This window comes from Pleurodeles waltl, chromosome 3_1 (assembly GCF_031143425.1).
Source record: "Pleurodeles waltl isolate 20211129_DDA chromosome 3_1, aPleWal1.hap1.20221129, whole genome shotgun sequence".
NCBI lineage: Eukaryota > Metazoa > Chordata > Amphibia > Caudata > Salamandridae > Pleurodeles > Pleurodeles waltl.
Genome location: NC_090440.1, coordinates 783,233,612 through 783,239,611, shown reverse-complemented (window position 1 = coordinate 783,239,611; position 6,000 = coordinate 783,233,612).

The window sequence follows — 6,000 nt, the reverse complement described above, 5'->3', positions numbered from 1 at the left end:
ATCTGCCACTAGAAGACTCTATGAGATATTTGCTTACAACATTTTTTTCCAGTTTCCAGGGTTTAAAACCTGTCATTTTGGGAGCTGACATTTCCTTTGCACATTGAAAAATTTGGATGGGGTAAGTGTGTCACAGACTAGAGGTAGCTCCAGATCCACATTTGGTTGTGTGGAAAAAAGGAACTGACATCAGCTTGTGGAAGTGGTGCGTATAGAGGCTCAGCACGTCATTATCAGATTGGAACACCTATTGGAATAGGTATTGCTGAAAAGTTTCCAGATCTAGTCTGACGCCTTAGGAATATTCAAAGATGAGGAATCATAATTGCCTAAACATACTTCAATGTACTTTGCTTTCTGAAGTTTTAATCCTAAATATTTTAGGAAACTGAGCTTGAGCTACCTTCATGTGCTCAGTGGCTCAATATGGGTTTTTCCAACGCTCAGTTCCGAGTTACAGTTCAGGGACTGCAATTGTTACAGCACAAATTTAACTCAGAATATCTTACTGAGTGGCTGAATAAAGTATGGCATCAATAATGAATGCAGAATATAAGGGTTGTATTGTCAGTGGCCCACAAATCCAAAGTGAGAGTAAGGCAACAGTATGTCCACACCCCAAACTATGACTATTTACTACCAGAAACCATAATTTGTTTTTCCTATGACCATGGCGGTGATACCTCCGATGGACAGCCAATGTACCACACCAACTGCCAGGGTGGAAACAACAGCCGCCACGGTGGTAGCCGCCTACAGCCAGGCGATAGTCAAAGTTCCACCCACCAAAAGCCTGGCGGAAACAGAGCACAGAAGTGAAAGGACTCACCATTGGAGACACAGGGAAGAACCACACTGCCATATAACCCGAAATGCAAGTCTTCCCGATGATCTTCTATGTCATGCTCCACCTGGAACACCATCTCCGACGAAGACGATGACGGTGAGTACATCTGCCTAGCACACAAGGGAGGGTGGGAGGAAAAAGAGAGTGACACGCACAACACACACCAAACACACACACACACATCATACACCCAACCAGCTGCAATACAAAAACAACTTAACCCCGAAAATCAGCTGAATAAAGCAAGGACAACAGGATTTGACAAACGTGATTGTAATCATTTCAACATCAAAATTAATAATCCAATTTGGCCATTAAACAGATATGTACACTTGTATGGAAAAGGGACACTGTCCAGTCCAAAGTTCAAAGGGCCCATATGGACACAGGGCACAGTGCCAACTCGAACCTGACCACATCCGGATAGGACACTGCAGGGCATTAGTTTGCAAATAGGTAGGCACCTCAGGGGGAGGGGGCACCTCGGCCAGATGCGGAAACAAGCCCATTGATTCTGGAGGAGGCAACATGCCCATTGCTTTGTCCTAGGGAGTGCAAGGCCACAGTCTCTCAAGTGGGTGACTTGCCCACTGGTTCTGGAGGGGGCAACATGCCCATTGCTTTATCCTGGGAAGTGCAGGGCCACAGTCTCTCAAGTGGGTGACTTGACCACTGGTTCTAGAGGGGGCAACATGCCCGTTGCTTGCCCTGGGGAACACAAGGCCACAGTCTCTCAAGTGGGTGACTTGCCCACTGGTTCTGGAGGGGGGCAACCTGCACAGTAGCCCCTGGTGGGTGGACTACAAGGAGTCTGCTGGTGGTGATGGCTGCATGGTGGTGGTGGTTGCGGGAGGCTCCTGGGCAGCCCCTGCACTCTGTGATGGCTTCATGTTGGTGGTGGCTGGGGGAGGCTCCTGGGCAGCCCTTGCACTCACAGATGGCTGCATGCTGGTGGTGGTTTGGGGAGGCTCCTGGGCAGCCCCTGCACTCTGTGATGGCTACATGCTTGTGGTGGTTGGGGGAGGATCCTGGGCAGCCCCTGCTCTCTGTGATGGCTGCATGCTGGTGGTGGTTGGGGAGGATCCTGGGCAGCCCCTGCACTCACTGATGGCAGCACATCCATGGCTGCTGTGGAGGCCCTGTGACAGCTGCTGGTGGTGGCGGTGTTTGCCTGACAGCTTCCTCTTCTTGTCCTGGTCATGGGTTGGGGATCCCTTACCCTTCCTGGCATGGGTGGATGGGCTCTTCCCCTCTCTGCCTGCTGGTGCAGGCTGCTTCCCCTTCTTCCCAGCGGGTGTAGGCTCCACCCCCTTCTTCCCAGCTGGTGCAGGCTCCTTCCCCTTCTACACAGCTGGTGCAGGCTCCTTCTCCTTCTTCCCAGCTGGTGCAGGCTCCTTCCCCTTCTTCCCAGCTGGCGCCAGACTCTTCCCTTTCATTCCAGATTGTGCTGCCTTCTTCCCCTTCAGTGTTGTTGTTCCGGTATCCCTACCACAACTAATAGGTGGTGCTACCATGGACAGTTTGACTGAGGTGCTGGACTGTGTCCTTGCTACCCTGCCCATATGTGCAGGACGGGGGGAGGGGTAGGGAAGAGGTCAATCTGGGAAAGGAAAAGCTTTTTAGGGACATTGGGGCAGGTGGAGGGAGGCGTAGTGAGAGTGGAGGATAAGGGAGTGGTTGTTGGAGGTATATGTCTGCTGGATTCGGGTGCATGTGGATGGGCTGTATGCTGTTGTAAGGTGGATGGTTGTTGGGTGTCTGAGTGCTTGCGTTTGTGTCCTTTAGGAGGGGGTGGACAGACACGGTGGGAGAGGACACAGGGGTTGGTGATGGATGTTGTCGAGGTGTCTGCCAGTGAGGTGTGTGTTCTGCTTGGTGTGGTGGTAATTCTAGTAGTGGATATTGATGTATTGCATGCAGGTGTGAGTGTGGACGTAACTGGGTGGGAGGTGGAGGAGGAGGAGGAGGAGGAGACAGTGGAGACAGTGGATGTTGTTGTGTCCGCAACTGAATGGTGTTTGTGTGAATGCCTGTGGGATGAAGTGTGGTGATTGTGTTTGCCTGTGCCACTCTTGTGTGTTGTCTTGTGTGCATGCTCGTCTGTTAGTGTGCTTGGGATGAGTTAAGGTTGAGGAGTATGGGACTGGGAAGTGAAAGTTGGTGGGGGAACGGTTGAAACAGGGACAATGGCTGCTATCATAGAGGAGGACAAAGCCTGAATCAATCTCTGTTGGGCCACTAATGAACCGTGAATGCACTCCAGGATGGCATTCACAATGGTTGATTGCCCTACAGAGATGGATCTCAGGAGGTCAATAGCCTCCTCACTCAGGGCAGCAGGGCTCACTGGGGAAGGGCCTCGAGTGCCTGGGGTGAAGGAGATGTGCACCCTCCTGAGTGAGAGGGCAGGGGCCACTCACTGAGGGGCTACTGGGAGGGCATAGCTGGTATGGGGGGTGGCAGATGTATCTGCAGCTGGGGTGGTCACAGAGATGTCTGCCACCACCAGGGAGCTCCCATCAAAGGAGTTATCTGAGTCTGTGTCGTCCCCTCAAGTCTCCGCTGTGGTGCTCCTCTCGCCCTCTGTTCCACTGGTTCCCTCAGCGTAGGTGGACTCTGCCTCCAAGGTCCTGTGGGATGCAGCTTCCTCTGTTGCCGTTGCCTCTGCTCCTCTGCCAGATGATGCTAATGCACATAAGGACAGGATGACAAAAAAATCAAAGGGGCGGAGAGAGACAAAGGATACACTGGGTCAGTGTCAGCACCACCACTGTTGATGTACACAGCACCCTCACACACAGGGAACAGGCCTACATACTATGCATTGCAGTACCAGTGAAATGGCTAGTCACCAAGACATGAGGAGGGGCACACACCGCCAACTGCACCACACCTGGGACCCACGCAGCCCTGCCCAGAAGTGAATACCAGCAAGCTAGGTAAGCAGTATTTTCCATTCAACCCTTAGCCTCCAGAGGACCTACGCTGCTATGTCTGGCCTGGCCTAGGTGCACCCACTAAGACACAATCACCACACCCTGATACCACCCCACCAGCTGTAAGTTATAATAATAGCCACTGTACTCACCCCCTTGTGGCTGCTGTGATGCCCTCAAGTGCCCATCCAGCTCTGGTTAGGCCACCACCAGTATTCGGGCCATCAGGAGGGTCAGGGTCCGACGGGCACCCCTTCCTCGTTGGGAGGCCATCCCCAGCTGGGCCTCTGTGGCCTTCCTTGCCCAGTGTTTCAGGTCCTCCCACCGTTTGCGACAGTGGGTGCTCCCCCTGCCACTTGGCGATGGCACGCCATATTCGCACCTCTTTGTCGATGGTACGCCATATTCCCTTCTTTTGATGGGCGCTGACCTGCAGAGGCAATACAGACAGGAGAACATCATTAGACAAACAGTCCAGCCTGTCACACGAATGGCCCACCGTACCCGTTTGCATCACCATTGGCACACACGTAGCCCAGAGCACAACTTGTACACCGTCAAGAGGACATCTACCCACCCTCTTACACAATGCCTTCACACACAACTCCATGCATTCATGCCACCTGCATCATGCCTACAGTGTACTCACCTGTTGGTCTGGAGGCCCATACAGCAGTCCGTACTGGGGTAGGACCCCATCCACCAGTCACTCCAACTCCTCAGAAGTGAAGGCTGGGGCCCTTTCCCTGGTCACACGGGCCATGGTAGGTTCCAGAGACAGGTCACAGCAGCATATGCAGTGTAGGTCCTCTCCTATGGAAGGTCAGGAAACAAGTGAGGAATATGAAATAAAGTGTTGGTCATGTCTGCGGCTGTGCATACCGTCACCACCGGCATAGATCCCCTTTGGCCACTGTACCCCATAGGGCCTAATATGAACCAATGAGGAATTGCACGGCGGTTCACGGCCGCCTACCACCATGGTGCACAACGTTGGTGGCATTACCTCACTTCCACCTGTTCCTCCACACAGGACAGGCAGTCGCCATTTCGGGGGAGTGGACAGGCGTATCGATAATTGCTGCGTCACAGGATAAATAGGCACATACTTTTTAAATTACACTATCCCAAAACATGTTTGCACGATGTGCTGTATAGTTCTTCAAATTGTGACAGTTTACTCACTCTTGTGTCCGTGTTATACCTACCGCTGTGGATGAATAGGAGATGGAGACATACCCCGGTGTACAGACCTCTGGTGGACGTGGCTACACTGGAGCACAGGCAAATTATACTCACCTATAGACTGGACAGGGCCACAATCACAGAGCTGTGTGCCCAGTTGGAACCTGACCTCATCTATCAGTCATCCCACTGGGATCCCCTCTCTTGTGTAGGTTCTATCAGTGCTCCATTTCCTGGCAACTGTTTCATTCCAAGTGACAGTGGGCTTGGCAGCAGGAATGTCACAAACAATGTTCTCAATCGTGCTAGCAAGAGTCTTGTCTGCCCTGATCAAACACATGTGCAGCTACATTGCTTTCCCTCAGGTGGAGGATTTGACCACTGTGAAGGCTGGGTTTTATGCAATGGGAAATATCCCCAATATAATTGGGGTGAATGACGGAAGACATATTGTATTTGCCCTTCCCCTGGCAAAATGAACAGGTGTTTAGGAATCGTAAGAGTTTCCACTCCACGAATGTGCAGATAGTGTGACTGGTGGGGCAGTACATCTCCCACGTCAATGCTACGTATCCTGGGTCGGTGCATGATGCCTTTGTCCTAAGGAATAGCAGCATCCCAAATGTAATGGCCCAACTAAAGAGGCACAGGGTGTGTCTAATAGGTGAGCTCTGGTTCCCACCCAGTATATTTTGGTGTATGCCTATGCTGTTGGCCATATAGGATTGTGTGTGGCTAAATGTTGTCCCTTAATATTTGCAGGTGACTCTGGTTACCCAAACTTATCATGGCTGCTGACCCCTGTGAGGAATGCCAGGACAAGGGCAGAAGCATGTTATAATGAGGCAAATAGGTGAAGCAGAAGGATCATTGAAAGGACTTTTGGCCTCCTAAAGGCCAGGTTCAGGTGCCTTCATCTGACAGGTGGATCCCTGTGCTACTCACCCAAGAAGGTCTGCCAGACCAGATAGTAGTGGTATGCTGCATGTTGCACATCCTGGCCCTCAGACAGCATGTACCTTTTCTGCAGGA